Here is a 17855-nt window from a genome sequence, read left to right on the forward strand (position 1 = left end):
TTGAATCGCTCATAAGGAATGAGGGGCCATTTAATTTGACTTACTAGTATACCTTTTTAATATTTTTACCAGCGTCTATTTATAGTGTTCTACTGTTAATAAAGGCAAGTGATAGCTTTATAGTAATTAAATAAAAAAACTAGTTTTTTTTAACTGAAAGTAAGGAGCGACATTAATAATAAAAATGAACAGAAATTACTCCGTGTATGAAAGGGGCTGTTTCCTTCTCAACGCCCCGCTCTTTACGCTAAAGTTTGACTCTTTTTCTCAATTCTACTTTTATTAAACAGTAAAAACTTTAGCGCAAAGAGCGGGGAAATTCGAGTAGGAAATCCATTCCTGCTAATATCAATTTTGTAGCTGAAAATTCATGCAGCCGCAGCGTGGACCGGTCAGTCCAGTCTATTTCAAGACCAAATAATTATTCCACTGAAATGATTCCAGGTGACAAAACCTGTGACGTCACAATCCTGCCTCTCAATACGTGCGATTTTGATAAGACTTTTGTGTCAGAGACAGGAATTTGGCATGTCGTAGTTAATTCGATATTATTCTTCGCTCTTGATTCGCTGAAAGCCGGAATAAGCGTTTTAAATTTTTAAATTAAATTTTAATTTTTATTAAAATTCCGAATCAATAATTAAATAGTTTGAATTAAGTTTTCATTCTGAAATTAAATTTAACTAAATTTTACTCATTTAAATTAAAAATTACTCATCAAACGTTTTTAAAAACTTAATAATTTTGAATAAAAAATATGATAAAACTTACTTCGTCTTGGAAGAGAATAGCCCCGGTCTTCAAAAGCTCGTGATCATGAAAATCTGAGTTACTGTGGAAGACAAGTAGATATTCTAAATGAAAATCAACGATGAATTCATTTTCTGATAAACCTCTGACCATATTCAGAAATCCTTCATATGTTATCACTTTGTCTTTCAAAATCCAGCCTTCATTCTTCAGAATTTCGATCACTTCTCTTACTTCCGCCTTTAAAGTATTTACTCGAGCATATCTTGGCACTGAGAAGACAAGACATCCTAATAATTTACAGAGGTGGCAGAAAAAGGGCAAGGCGAAATTATAGCCATTTTATTAAAAAATTTGCATCAAACTAATATAACAACAAATATACGACAAAAATCTTACGACCCAATTTCTACATTGCCACGACTTAATTTCCTTTTCTCACTTGTTGCGCTTCGCACGACACTCACATCGTAAATGAAGTACAGTTCTATCTATACATTTTTTTTTCACTTCCTCTCTCCCCTGCATCATTTTTTCCTTCTAATAGAGTACATTTGCTCCCAATACTACCTGAAAGAACTGTTCGGAGTAACATATTACTTCAGGCCAAAAAATGTCGTTTTTTTTTATGGTTTATAACTGTTGTAGCACCAGAAACCTCTAAATCTGGTCTGAATTCTGCCCTATATGCTGATTCTTATACATTTCAGGGGGTAAAAAACAGTTTTAACCTTGTATCATTACAAATACTGCCCAAACGTTGTTGCTGGGATCCGTTAGTTACTAACGCGGCGGCTATGCTGAACCCAATTTTCAAATATCTTCTAGAACTGTATTTTAGCTTGTGTGTTTGCAGTAAAAGGAAAACCTTTTTCCATTAGATTGAGCATCGCTAATACGACTACTGTCTCATCGGCGTTTTCCCTGTTAAGATTTGCATGTAAATCCCCCTTTTCCGTTATATGAGGATCACAGTGGAGGGCGCGGTCCTACCTCCCTAACATAATATACGCTAATGCCTAAAAACAACAAAGAATAAAAAATTATAATTGAAGTAAAGCAAAGCAACAATTAGGAATGGTAAGGGTAAGTATTTTAAAATGTAAATAAGTGAGTTTCAAAGTTCAAAGTTTTTGTTTTAGAGGCGGCCATGTGCAAGGATGATGCCCTGTTTCTTTTTCGCAGAGCATTTATTTATTTTTTCAAAAAAAAATTTAATCCTTATATTTGGGGCTTTGTTTAACCTAGGCATCCTTGTGTGGGATTGTTAACTTTGTCCTGGGCCCTTATTTGATCTTAAGAGCCTTTTCCGAAGGTTTACTCATTTATCATAACTGTTTTAAGTCTTGGAAAAACCAGAACAGTGATGGGGACGATAAGTTTTCTTTACATAGACCAGAAGAGCAGCTTCCCAAGTTAAAAACTTCGATGTATATACGACCAACCCTTCCATGAAAACCTTTTATATTAATATTGAGCATCTAGAGTCACTTTTAGCCTTCGCTCTGAGGGAGGCCGTCGATGTGTCATCACAATAGACGCAATTAATAGACCTTTCAACTATGCTCAACAACATATTGATTTCTAAAATTTGATTTGATGTGTTTGTACCAATCATTGGCTTGCAGTGAGGGGGGGCTGGTTGCCCTCCAATCATTTTTAAATCTTAATAGTGCCACTAGAACTTTCAATTTCCAATCAAATGAGCCCCTGTCAATGTTTTCTTCAACTTCTTCTATACGAAGTGGCTTGGTTAGAAAAATAAATAAACAAATACTATATTCTACCTACTTCACTTTTTACTTCTGCATTTGGAGAAAATTAGCCTAGTCTCGGTGAGATAAACTACTATCCAGGTATATTTTAACTAAATATTTAATATATAGAGTTGTTTAGGTTAGGTATTTAATATAATACGTTCTGGGTGGACTGGTATCCATATTTCTTTCTTGCAGTTTCAATATTTTTGTTTCTAAAGCATTTTATTTTCATCATATTCCGGTATATTTTATTAGGATTATTATAAATTCACTTCTTGGGCAGAGTCGACATATTTGACAAATACAGAAGGCACAGATGCTTTCATTATAAATTCACTGAACCAAGTTGTTACTACTTAGCTACCAGTCATTTTTCTTAACATTAGACCGTTACTATAAAAGCTATCCGTCGCCTTCATTAACATTATAGTACCTATAAACAGACGTTGGTAAAAATCTTCAAAAGATATACTAGTCAGTCGAATTACGTAGCTCCTCATTCCTGATGACAACAACGATTCAGAACTAGAGCTCCCTCATATTTCTAAAAATTGAAATTTCCGAAAATTTCCAGTCCCTTAACCATTAATCTAATATATTTTTCTGTATGAAAAATCAACTTCTTATGCTTATGGACGTCAAAATTACTTTTTTGTATTTCAATCAAACTGATCAAAATATCTAGACTGACCGCATTTAAAAATAGGAAGAATTACGTAGAAACCTGTTAAATTAAACCTTGTTATTACATATCTATTTAGCCACATTGCCTGTTTCGACTCTCTGTTTTGGCTAATTTATTTGCAGAATATATGTTTCATATTATTTTCAGCTATATTTGAGGTAGATTTTTGAAAAGCTGTATTATGACCAATATTTTATAATTTATAATTTAATCATAAACGTTATCCAAAACATATTTTTTGAAAAACAAATATTTTTAAAAATCACATTATTTCTAGAAATTTCCTATTTCAGAATAGTTATAAAATATCCTTTCAATGTCATCTTATCAGTTCAATAAAATATATATCAAATAATTTTTGAAGAGCTGGTTAGCCTCGAAAGACGGTAACTTTGATTTCAGGCTACAGCTTAACAAAAGCAAAATTGGTATTACGAAAGGCCACATTTCTAAGTTTCTAAAATCTCTATATATGTGTATGCTTCTATCGACCACTAGGTAGAATTCCATTTGATTTCAGTTACCTTATATAAAAAACATACTATCACGAGCCCCGGTAATCGGGGCTGCCAATTTTTTTTTTAAGGAGTGTGTCATATTTTTTCCGAAAATGTGCTTTTTGTGTCATCTCAGATTCCATAATGTGTCATATTTTTTTCTACAAGTGGTATCATATTTAATTGTCAAATATTTATTTAGAGTTCTAAATATATAATCTTTCCAAATCGGTTCAAAAAAGAGTAAACTTAACCTTAAACTATTATCTTGGGATCGAGACGTTTTTATGACGTCATTAAAGTAATAGGAACATTCGATTAAATTAATGTTACACACTATCAATTTGTGTCTGGGCGGCCTACGAGGCAAGTTTACATTGATAAAAGTTTTTGGGACAATCAGTTCCGACAGTAACTTAAGGACTTTTCGCATGACATGGTAATTGGAATCGGCTAAGCTTTAGTTGAACCTTCGAAAATGGAAAAATACAAGACCACGGTAGGTGCGTTTGAGCTGATGCGGTGCATTTGATTGACTTTTTAGTTTGCGAGCATAAAACTTGTCCTAGAACTGGATTCAATCGGAAAGAAATTCGTAAAATGAAGTATAACGTCTGAACACGCTTCTTCTTGTTTTAACATGCATTGTGCCTACTTTTCTTCTCTTGTACAGTATGTCACTTTGACTCGGCAATCGAAACTTAGTTCCCAGAAAAAAACTGTTCCAACTATCTGTCTATCAACTTGTCTGTGGTTCATTGTGCTCTCATTGAAGCTTAGCTTGAACCAACAATACTACTAAGCCGTCTTCCTGTCTTAATGGTTACAATCGTACTTCTAATGGACCTCGAGACCGAGGAAAAATACAAGCCAAAATCAATTGCATACTTATACTAAAAATTACAGATGAATATCAGATATATAAGCACTGAACAACTTGATAAACTCTCACACAGACCCCCTCCCCAGAACTTCAAGTATATTCGACCCTGACTATATCCACAGCTCATTGGTCTCTTCTCCTAGTACCAGGCCATAAAATTCTTCCGCATATCGAAAGGAATTTCCCAGTCGTGCATGGTTCCTGAGGTACGAGAGACCAGCTGCTTTGCATGCATCAGTGAGTCTATCGTGTCGTAGACTGTTCCTGAGTTTCGTTTTTATATTTGATAGAACTGAAAACTGACGTTCTGCAGCTTCACTGAATGCGGAATAGCACACAGATTTAGCATGAAAAGGGACATCTCTTCGAACTGTGGCTTGCCTTGAGCATCTTTCGTATTCATTAACGTCTTCCAAAAGATCGAAGGAGACATTTCAGTTCCCATGGTTCTGATAATCTCATCCCTGTGGTCATTCATCAAGAACCACTGAGTCTCTATTACATTCCTTGACCTTTCTACTTCACCTTCATGTTTCCCAAGTAAGCTGCTGAACCGACCAGTCAGTCCCACTATAGTGCCAACTTTTCCGCTCAAAGCAGTCACTGGGTCTAAACAAGCCAGAGCTTTTAAAGTGGGATCAGAATGATCAATTTATTTCCTCATTTGTTTGATAACTTCTACAAGGAAGTTCAGGCAGTTCAACCTAAACTGTTTGAGATCATTCGAGGGTATCACATCCTTGTATTTCAGCACATGTATTTCGGTATTTGGACCAAAAGAAATCTCGGAGATTTCCTTGAAACAGCCTGAGATCATGGGTATGACAAAAGCATCATCATTCTCTAAGATGTCAGTTTTGACAAAAGACTTCATGATAGACTTCATGGTTGCGTTTGTGAAGGCGAGTGTCACTACTCTGGAACTCCACATTCAAGCAACTGATCTTGTTAACCTTTTTCATCCTTTTTAAGTGAAACAAGGTAAGGTTAGAATGAACAAATCTTGTTTGAAAATAGAAGTATGTTCAGTTAGAAATTTTTAAGCCATATTAATTTACTCAATATGTAAGCCATTCAACTAGCTTCAATCTAGTATTTTTGTCATATTTGTTGGTGCCTTCTTAAGCCAGTTGGATTATTCTGAAGGAAAGACTTTTCTGGAAATTTGTAATCTTATCCGAGGTGGGATACCCCTTCTGTACTCTTAAAAATGTGAGTTGCCGCTTATGCATACAGCTTTGGTAAACTGCACGCTGTTTACTTTTTACTATTAAGTACGTACCAGTTGGCTACATTACATACTCAATCAAGGATTCAAATAAGTTCAGATATTCAACGCGCACTTTGATTTGAAATGTCCACCTATGGCTGTTTTCTTTTCGTGGTTTAAATTTTAAATATGGTGATGGCATCTGTCCTGTATTCCGCAATGTTTGTGTACTATTGGCACCATTAGGTAGTGCTATTCCCCTCCGTTAATTTCTAGCTTTTCTGGAGGTAGAAAACTGAAATTTTACTTTTCTTTTATTACCATTTAAAAAACAAGACTTGGATGACAAAATTGTGTCATTTTTTTTTGAAAAATGTGTCATTTTCGTCGATTGTGTCATTTTTTATCGAAAAATGTGTCATTTTCGTCGATTGTGTCATCATTTCGACTGAATGTGTCATTGTGTCACGCAACATCGAATTGTGTCATTTTGACACAAAATGTGTCAATTTGGCAGCCTAGCCCCGGTTGCGGCGTTGCTAGGGCAAATTTGGGCCATGAGTCTTGCTCCGTCGAACATATAGGATAGCCCAAACCGGCATAATCACTAGCCCGAATAGCTCTTATAGGGCTATTGTGGGTAAAACGAGAAAATATACAACTGGCATATCAGATAACCTACACTAAGCAAAATAAGAGCATTTTCAAAAATATTTTTTAAATAAAGTCTTTGATTAAATTATTGATTAATCTGCAAATAAATTAGTCGAAACACAGACAATGTGGCCAAATAGATATTTAATAACAAGAGGTTTCTACGCAGTTGTTCCTATTTTCAAATGTGGTCTGTATGGATGTTTTGCTCAGTTTGAATGAAATACATAAAAGTAAGTTTGACGTCCATAAACATCAGAAGTTGATTTTTTACACAGAAAAAAATATTGGATTAATGTTAGATACACAGAGGGTAATCAAAGTCAGGACAGGTAATAAGATTAGAGTAGGGTACCTTCTTGGTTAAGGGGTTAGAAATCTTAGGAAATTTGAATTCCAAGAAAAACGAGGGAGTTTAGTTTTTGAATCGCTGTTGTCATCAGGAATGAGGGGCTATCTAATTTGACTTACTAGTGTACCTTTCTAGTATTTTTATCAGCGTCTATTGATAGTGTTCTAATGTTAATAAAGGCAACTGATAGCTTTGTAGTAACAACTTGGTTCGATAAATTAATGCTGGAAGCATAAGTACTTTTGGTACTTGTCAATTATATCGACCATACCCAAGAAGTGAAGCTATATTAATCCTGAAATATACTAAATTATGATGAAAGTTTAATACTTTAGCAGCAAAATTACTACGACTACAACAGAGAACTATGAAAAACAGACTGCTAAGAACGTATTACATTAAATACCTAACCTAACCAATTCTATATATTAAGGATTTAACTAAAATATACACGCATAGTAGCTTATCTCACTGAGATATAGTTAATTATCTCCTAGTCCAGATAGAGAAAAAGGTTTGAAAAAAAAATCAAATAGACGAAGCTTTTTGGTAAGGTCTACAAGATAATTGACAATAATTGACAAGACTTTAAACGAGTAAAACCAAAGTTGAATATGCATATCAAACTTAAAAACGAATAAAAATATTTATCAATTGAAGCTTAAAGGAAACCCAAAACGAACAGAAATTAAATAAACAATTATAGCAAATAAACATGCAATATGTACTAACATAAAACAGTAAATAAATCTCAAAACGAGTGAAACTTAAATTGAATATACAAATCAAGCTTGAAACGAATAGAAATCTCTAGAAACCAAAGCTTTAGTTTTGCCTCCTTCTCTTGCTGTAAAAGTCTACAGACTACTGCGTCATTGGCGCTTTGCTGACATTTATATTTGTCTTGAACAGTCTTGAAAAATGCAAATAAATGAAACTGAATGTTTGATTTGTAATGCTATTAACTGTCGATAAATCATTAGTCCAAGTTAGTTTTTTTGAGATTTCACTTCTTATATTTTTGATGATTTTCAAATAATTTGAAAAGGGGTTGACATTTCAATCAAGGTTGTTTTTGCTGAGATAAAGAGTTGATGAAGTTCATATTTTTTTTAAAACATGTCTTTTTAATGTCTTTTAGTATTTGCCTTTTTTATTCTTTCAAACAGTTCGTTGGAAAGGCGCAACCCGGCTTAATTCTCTAAAAAACAGAATTTGGATACCAATAAATTCATCAAAAGAATTGCATATGTATGCTGATTTTAAATACGTAAGTTTTATCAAGTTTAGTCCAACCCATCAGAAGTTACGAGTAAGAGAAAATTTACCTTATTTTCGAAAAAGGGTGAAACACCCACTAAAAGTCATAGAATCTTAACAAAATTCACACCATCACATTCAGCGTATCAGAGTACCGTACTGTAGAGGTTTCAAGCTCCTATATTTACAAATTTGGAATTTTGTGTTTTTTGCCAGAAGAAAGATCACGAATTCGTTGTTTTTTTTTCAGGGTTGATCGTATCGGCCCAATCGTCCTAGAATTCTTCAAAAGGCTTCATTCAAACGGAAATTAAAAGCTCTGGTGCCCTTCTCCTAAGTGACAAAACTTCGGAAGGCAACTAGGCCCCCTCCTATGCTCATGTTTGCCCAAAAGTCACCAGCTATAAATTTTCAGATAGTCATTTTGTTCATCATAGTCGAGATATATTATAGCTGTGTCTTTGATGACAACTTAATCCCCCATAGTCCCCGGGGGAAGGGCTACAAGTTATGAACTTTGCCCACTGTTTACATATAGTACTGGTTATTGGCAAGTATACAGACGTTTTCAGGGGGATTTTTTCTGGTGAGGGGGGGGGGGGTTGGAGATTTGGCTACGCAAGAGGACCTTTCCATGGAAAAATTTTTAATGGGGGAAGATAATTTCTATGAAGGAGGCGCTGGATATCCCAGTATTATTTAAAAACGATCAGAAATTAAATTTAGAAAAAAACAGTTTTTTCAACTGAAAGTAAGGAAGACAATTAAAACTAAATACGAAGAGAAATTATTAGGTATATGAAGGGGTTCGTCCCCTCGTCAATACCCCGCTTCTTACGATAAAGTATTTTTAATAATTTCAAAAGAGCTATTTATTCTAATTAAAGGGTCTTTTTGATTCATGAGTCATTTTTAAAGAATTGGAACTAAATTTTAACTTTAGCGTAAAGATTGAGGTAATAACAGGGGGTAAACCCCCTTATATGATGTATATGAGGAAGTTTTACCCCTCGAAAATACCTTGCTCTTTGTGCTAAAGTTCGAATTTTTAAAATGATTGCCGATATAAGCAATAATTTGTTAGTGTTTTCCGGTCAATCTTATTATTTAATTTTACTTAAGGAGCTTCATAACTATGATTTTTATGTGATATTAAATAAGAAAAAACAAGTTTTTAGTAAGGAGCGATATTAAAACTTAAAACGAACAGAAATCACTCCGTATATGAAAGAGAATGTTCCCTCTTCAACGGCCCGCTCTTTGCGCTAAAGTTTGACTCTTCCTCTCAACTATACTTTTTAAAACAGTAAAAAAAAACTAATTTCTGAACGTTTTTGAATTAATGCATGTTTTGATTTTGGCTCTCCGCGCATGAATAATTAAAACGTAATTTGCATATTAATTTATTTTTTTGGCTAAATGGCTTTCTCATAGTTTCGATCGGACGATTCTGAGAAAAAAGGAGCGGGGAGTAGGCCTAGTTACCCTCCAATTTTTTGGTTATTTAAAAAGGCAACTAGAACTTTTAATTTTTTACGTTTTTAAAATTTTATAATTTTTAAAGTTTTTATTAGTAAAAATATACGTAACTTAAGAATTAACTTACGTAACGAACTTCTATATTCGTAAGTTTTTATTACGTATATGAGGGGGTTCATCCCCTAGTCAATACCTCGCTCTTTACACTAAAGCTTAAATTTTGTCCTGATTCTTTAAGAATGACCGCTGAATCACAAAGGCCGTAGAATAAATAGTTGAAATTAATAATATTACTTTAGCGTAAAGAGCGAGGTATTAGGAGGAGGTGAACTCCTCATATGCATAATAATTTCTGTTCATTTTAAGTTTTAATGCTGCTCCTTACTTTCAGTGGAAAAAACTTTTTCATATTCTATTTTTCATTGTCCTTAAAAAAAAATGCTAAAAAGTCCTGCGCCCCCTTCATGGAAATTTTTCCCCTTGACAAATTGCTGCATGGAAAGTTCACCCCGCGTAAACCCGTCCCCTCAACCCCTACCCAAACCAAAAACTCTCCCTGAAAGCGTATGTACACTTCCCAATAACCATTACTATATGGATACACTGGTCAAAGTTAGTAACTTTTATCCCCTCCCTTGGGGACTGTGGGGGAGTAAGTCGTCCCCAAAGAAATAGTTATTGGGTTTTTCGACTATGTTGAATAAAATGCCTATCTCAGAATTTTTATCCGGTGACTTTGGGCAAAGGATGAGTGTGGGAGGGGGCCTAGGTGCCCTCCAATTTGTTTGGTCACTTAAAATGGGCACTAAAACTTTTAGTTTCCTTTAGAATGAGTCCTCTCACGACATTCTAGGACAACTGGGTCTATACGATTACCCCTGGGGAAAAAAACAAAAAAAACAACAAATAAACACGCACCCGTGATCTGTCTTGTTGCAAAAAATGCAAAATTCCACATTTTTGCAGATATGAACTTGAAACTTCTACAGTAAGGTTCTCTGATACGCTGGATTTGATGGTGTGATTTTCGTTAAGATTCTATGTTTTTTAAGGGGTGTTTCCCCCTATTTTCTAAAATAAGGCAAATTTTCTCAGGCTCGTAACTTTTGATGGATAAGTCTAAATTTAATCAAACTTATATAATTAAAATCAGCATTAAAATGCAATTCTTTTGATTAATTCGATATTATTCTTCGCTCTTGATTCGCTGAAAGCCGGAATAAGTGTTTTAAATTTTTAAATTAAATTTCAATTTTTATTATAATTCTGAATCAATAATTTAATAGTTTGAATTAAGTTTTCATTCTGAAATTAAATTTAACTAAATTTTACTCATTTAAAATTAAAAATTACTCATTAAACCTTTTTAAAAACTTAATAATTTTGAATAAAAAATATGATAAAACTTACTTTGTCTTGGAAGAGAATAGCCCCGGTCTTCAAAAGCTCGTGATCATGAAAATCTGAGTTACTGTGGAAGACAAGTAGATACTCTAAATGAAAATCAACGATGAATTCATTTTCTGATAAACCTCTGACCATATTCAGAAATCCTTCATATGTTATCATTTTGTCTTTCAAAATCCAGCCTTCATTCTTCAGAATTTCGATCACTTCTCTTACTTCCGCCTTTAAAGTATTTACTCGAGCATATCTTGGCACTGAGAAGACAAGACATCCTAATAATTTACAGAGGTGGCAGAAAAAGGGCAAGGCGAAATTATAGCCATTTTATTAAAAAATTTGAATCAAACTAATATAACAACAAATATACGACAAAAATCTTACGACCCAATTTCTACATTGCCACGACTTAATTTCTTTTTCTCACTTGTTGCGCTTCGGACGACACTCGCATCGTAAATGAAGTACAGTGCTATCTATACATTTTCTTTCACTTCCTCTCTCCCCTGCATCATTTTTTCCGTCTAATAGAGTACATTTGCTCCCAATACAACTTAAAAGAACTGTTCGGAGTAACATATTACTTCAGGCCAAAAAATGTCGTTTTTTTTATGGTTTATAACTGTTGTAGCACCAGAAACCTCTAAAACTGGTCTGAATTTTGCCCTATATGATGATTCTTTTACATTTCAGGGGGTAAAATAAAGTTTTAACCTTGTATCATTACAAATACTGCCCAAACGCTGTTCCTGGGATCCGTTAGTTACTAACGCGGCGGCTATGCTGAACCAAATTTTCAAATATCTTCTAGATCTTTATTTTAGCTTGTGTGTTTGCAGTAAAAGGAAAACCTTTTTCCATTAGATTGAGGATCACTAATACGACTACTGTCTCACCGGCGTTTAAGATTTGCATGTAAATCCCCCTTTTCCGTTTTATGAGGATCACAGTGGAGGGCGCGGTCCTACTGCCCTAACATAATATACACTAATGCCTAAAAATAACAAAGAATAAAAAATTATAATTGAAGTAAAGCAAAGCAACAATTAGGAATGGTAAGGGTAAGTATTTTAAAATGTAAATAAGTGAGTTTCAAAGTTCAAAGTTTTTGTTTAGAGGCGGCCATGTGCAAGGATTATGCCTTGTATCTTTTTCGCAGAGCATTTATTTATTTTTTAAAAAAATCTTTTAATCCTTATATTTGGGGCTTTGTCTAACCTAGGCATCCTTGTGTGGGATTGTTAACTTTGTCCTGGGCCCTTATTTGATCTTAAGAGCCTTTTCCGAAGGTTTACTCATTTATCATAACTGTTTTAAGTCTTTGAAAAACCAGAACAGTGATGGGGACGATAAGTTTTCTTTACGTAGACCAGCATAGCAGCTTCCCAAGTTAAAAACTTCGATGTATATACGACCAACCCTTCCATGAAAACCTTTTATATTAATATTGAGGATCTAGAGTCACTTTTAGCCTTCGCTCTGAGGGAGGCCGCCGATGTGTCATCATAGTAGACGCAATTAATGGACCTTTCAACTATGCTCAACAACATATTGATTTCTAAATTTTGATTTGATGTGTTTGTACCAATAATTGGCTTGCGGTGAGGGGGGGGGGGGCTGGTTGCCCTCCAATCATTTTTAAATCTTAATAGTACCACTAGAACTTTCAATTTCCAATCAAATGAGCCCCTGTCAATGTTTTCTTCAACTTCTTCTATACGAAGTGGCTTTGTTAGAAAAATAAATAAACAAATACTATATTCTACCCACTTCACTTTTTAATTCTGTATTTGGAGAAAATTAGCTTAGTCTCGGTGAGATAAACTACTATCCAGGTATGTTTTAACTAAATATTTAATATATAGAGTTGTTTAGGTTAGGTTTTTAATATAATACGTTCTGGGTGGACTGGTATCCATATTTCTTTCTTGCAGTTTCAATATTTTTGTTTCTAAAGCACTTTATTTTCATCATATTCCGGTATATTTTATTAGGATTATTATAAATTCACTTCTTGGGGACAAATACAGAAGGCACTTATGCTTTCATTATAAATTCACTGAACCAAGTTGTTACTACTTTGCTACCAGTCACTTTTCTTAACATTAGACCGTTACTATAAAAGCTATCCGTCGCCTTCATTAACATTATAGTACTATAAACAGACGGTGGTAAAAATCTTCAAAAGATATACTAGTTAGTCGAATTCCGTAGCTCCTCATTCCTGATGACAACAACGATTCAGAATTAGAGCTCCCTCATATTTCTTGGAATTGAAATTTCCGAAAATTTCCAGTCCCTTAACCAAGAAAGTGCCCTACTCTACTTATAACCTATCCTGACTTGGATTAAACTCTGTGTACCTAGCATTAATCTAATATATTTTTCTGTATGAAAAATCAACTTATTATGCTTATGGACGTCAAAATTACTTTTTTGTATTTCAATCAGACTGATCAAAATATCTAGACTGACCGCATTTAAAAATAGGAAAAATTACGTAGAAACCTGTTAAATTAAACCTTGTTATTACATATCTATTTAGCCACATTGCCTGTTTCGACTCTCTGTTTCGACTAATTTATTTGCAGAATATATGTTTCATATTATTTTCAGCTATATTTGAGGTAGATTTTTGAAAAGTTGTATTATGACCAATATTTTATAAAAAATAAGTTAATCAAAAACGTTTTCCAAAACATACTTTTTGAAAAACAAGTATTTTTAAAAATCACATTATTTCTAGAAATTTCCTATTTCAGAATGGTTATAAAACATCCTTTCAATTACTATAATTGTACATGAAACATAGTTTTAAAAGTAATTTTTGAAAAGCTGGTTAGCCTCGAAAGACGGTAACTCTGATTTCAGGCTACAGCTTAACAAAAGCCAAATTGGTACTATGAAATACATTTCTGAGTTTCTGAAATTTGGAAATATGTGTCCGCTTAAATTGATTACATGATAGAATTCCATTTGATTTCAGTTACCTTAAATAAAAATCATAATATCACGAGCCTTAGTTGCGGCGTTGCTAGGGCGAATTTGGGCCATGAGTCTTGCTCCGCCGAACATATAGGATAGCACAAACCGGCACAATCACTAGCCCAAAATGTAAGATACATTTTCAAAAATATTTTTAAATAAAGTTTTTGATTAAATTATTGATTAATCTGCAAATAAATTAGTCGAAACACAGACAATGTGGCTAAATAGATATTTAATAACAAGAGGTCTCTGCGCAGTTGTTCCTATTTTCAAATGTGGTCAGTATGGATGTTTTGCTCAGTTTGAATGACATACATAATGGCAACTGATAGCTTTGTAGTAAAAACTTGGTTCGATAAATTAATGCTGGAAGCATAAGTACTTTAGGTACTTGTCAATTATATCGACCATACCCAAGAAGTGAAGCTATATTAATCCTGAAATATACTAAATTATGATGAAAGTTTAATACTTTAGCAGCAAAATTACTACGACTACAACAGAGAACTATGGAAAGGAGACTGCTAAGAACGTATTACATTAAATACCTAACCTAACCAATTCTATATATTAAGGATTTAACTAAAATATACACGCATAGTAGCTTATCTCACTGAAATATAGTTAATTATCTCCTAGTCCAAACAGAGAAAAAGGTTTGAAAAAAAATCAAATCGACGAAGCTTTTTGGTATGGTCTACAAGATAATTGACAATAATTGACAAGACTTTAAACGAGTAAAGCCAAAGTTGAATATGCAAATCAAACTTAAAAACGAATAAAAATATTTATCTATTGAAGCTTAAAGGAAACCCAAAACGAACAGAAATTAAATAAACAATTATAGCAAATAAACATGCAATATGTACTAACATAAAACAGTAAATAAATCTTAAAACGAGTGAAACTTAAATTGAATATACAAATCAAGCTTGAAACGAATAGAAATCTCTAGAAACCAAAGCTTTAGTTTTGCCTCCTTCTCTTGCTGTAAAAGTCTACAGACTACTGCGTCATTGGCGCTTTGCTGACATTTATATTTGTCTTGAACAGTCTTGAAAAATGCAAATAAATTAAACTGAATGTTTGATTTGTAATGCTACTAATTGTTGATAAATCATTAGTCCAAATTAGTTTTTTTGAGATGTTCTTATTTCACTTCTTACATTTTTGGTGATTTTCAAATAATTTGAAAAGTGGTTGACATTTCGTTCAAGGTTGTTTTTGCTGAGATAAAAGAGTTGATGAAGTTCATATTTTTTTTAAACATGTCTTTTTAATGTCTTTTAGTATTTGCCTTTTTTATTCTTTCAAACAGTTCGTTGTAAAGGCGCAACCCGGCTTAATTCTCTAAAAAACAGAATTTTGATACCAATAAATACATCAAAAGAATTGCATATGTATGCTGATTTTAAATACGTAAGTTTTATCAAGTTTAGTCCAACCCATCAGAAGTTACGAGCGTAAGAAAATTTACCTTATTTTCGAAAAAGGGCAAAACACCCATTAAAAGTCATAGAATCTTAACAAAATTCACACCATCACATTCAGCGTATCAGAGTACCGTATTGTAGAGGTTTCATGCTCCTATATTTACAAATTTGGAATTTTGTGTTTTTTGCCAGAAGAAAGATCACGAATTCGTTTTTTTTTTTTTTCAGGGTTGATCGTATCGGCCCAGTCGTCCTAGAATTCTTCAAAAGGCTTCATTCAAACGGAAATTAAAAGCTCTGGTGCCCTTCTCCTAAGTGACAAAACTTTGGAGGGCAACTAGGCCCCCTCCTATGCTCATGTTTTCCCAAAGTCACCAGCTATAAATTTTCAAATAGTCATTTTGTTCATCATAGTCGAAATATATTATAGCTGTGTCTTTGATGACAACTTAATCCCCCATAGTCCCTGGGGGAAGGGCTACAAGTTATGAACTTTGCCCATTGTTTACATATAGTACTGGTTATTGGCAAGTATACAGACGTTTTTAGGGGGATGATTTCTGGTGGGGGGGGGGTTGGAGATTTGGCTACGCGAGAGGATCTTTCCATGGAAAAAATTTTAATGGGGGAAGATAATTTCTATGAAGGAGGCGCTGGATATCCCAGTATTATTTAAAAATGATCAGAAATTAAATTTAGAAAAAAATAGTTTTTTCAACTGAAAAAAAGGAGTACAATTAAAACTAAATACGAAGAGAAATATTAGGTATATGAGGGGGTTCGTCCCCTAGTCAATACCCCGCTTTTTACGATAAAGTATTTTTAATAATTTCAAAAGAGCTATTTATTCTAATTAAAGGGTCTTTTTGATTCATGAGTCATTCTTAAAGAATTGGAACTAAATTTGAACTTTAGCGTAAAGATTGAGGTAATAACAGGGGGTAAACCCCCTTATATGATGTATATGAGGAAGTTTTCCCCCTCGAAAATACCTTGCTCTTTGCGCTAAAGTTCGAATTTTTAAAATGATTGCCGATATAAGCAATAATTTGTTTGTGTTTTCCGGTCAATCTTATTATTTAATTTTACTTAAGGAGCTTCATAACTATGATTTTTATGTGATATTAAATAAGAAAAAACAAGTTTTTAGTAAGGAGCGATATTAAAACTTAAAACGAACAGAAATCACTCCGAATATGAAAGGGACTGTTCCCTCTTCAACGGCCCGCTCTTTGCGCAAAAGTTTGACTCTTCCTCTCAACTCTACTTTTTAAAACAGTAAAAAAACTAATTTCTGAACATTTTTGAATTAATGCATGTTTTGATTTTGGCTCTCCGCGCATGAATAATTAAAACGTAATTTGCATATTAATTTATTTTTTTGGCTAAATGGCTTTCTCATAGTTTTGATCGGACGATTTTGAGAAAAAAGGAGCGGGGAGTAGGCCTAGTTACCCTCCAATTTTTTGGTTATTTAAAAAGGCAATTAGAACTTTTAATTTTGTACGTTTTTTTAATTTTTTAATTTTTAAAGTTTTTATTAGTAAAAATATGCGTAACTTAAGAATTAACTTACGTAACGAACTTCTATATTCGTATGTTTTTATTACGTATATGAGGGGGTTCATCCCCTAGTCAATACCTCACTCTTTACACTAAAGCTTAAATTTTGTCCCAATTCTTTAAGAATGACCGCTGAATCACAAAGGCCATAGAATAAATAGTTGAAATTAATAACATCACTTTAGCGTAAATAGCGAGGTATTAGGAGGAGGTGAACTCCTCATGTGCATAATAATTTCTGTTCATTTTAAGTTTTAATGCTGCTCCTTATTTTCAGAGGAAAAAACTTTTTCATATTCTATTTTTCTTTGTCCTTAAAAAAATGCTAAAAAGTCCTGCGCCCCCTTCATGGAAATTTTTCCCCCTTGACAAATTCCTGCCTGGAAAGTTCACCCCGCGTAACCCCGTCCCCTCAACCCCTCCTCCAACCAAAAAATCCCCCTGAAAGCGTATGTACACTTCCCAATAACCATTACTATATGGATACACTGGTCAAAGTTTGTAACTTTTATCCCCTCCCATGGGGACTGTGGGGGAGTAAGTCGTCCCCAAAGAAATATTTATTGGGTTTTTCGACTGTGTTGAATAAAATGGCTATCTCGGAATTTTCATCCGGTGACTTTGGGCAAAGGATGAGTGTGGGAGGGGGCCTAGGTGCCCTCCAATTTTTTTGGTCACTTAAAATGGGCACTAGAACTTTTAATTTCCTTTAGAATGAGTCCTCTCACGACATTCTAGGACAACTGGGTCGATACGATTACCCCTGGAAAAAACAAAAACAAAAAACGAACAAATAAACACGCACCCGTGATCTGTCTTTTTGTAAAAAATGCAAAATTCCACATTTTTTAGATAGGAGCTTGAAACTTCTACAGTACGGTTCTCTGATATGCTGAATATGATGGTGTGATTTTCGTCAAGATTGTATGAATTTCGA

Source organism: Artemia franciscana, chromosome 19 (genome assembly GCF_032884065.1).
Source record: "Artemia franciscana chromosome 19, ASM3288406v1, whole genome shotgun sequence".
Lineage (NCBI taxonomy): Eukaryota > Metazoa > Arthropoda > Branchiopoda > Anostraca > Artemiidae > Artemia > Artemia franciscana.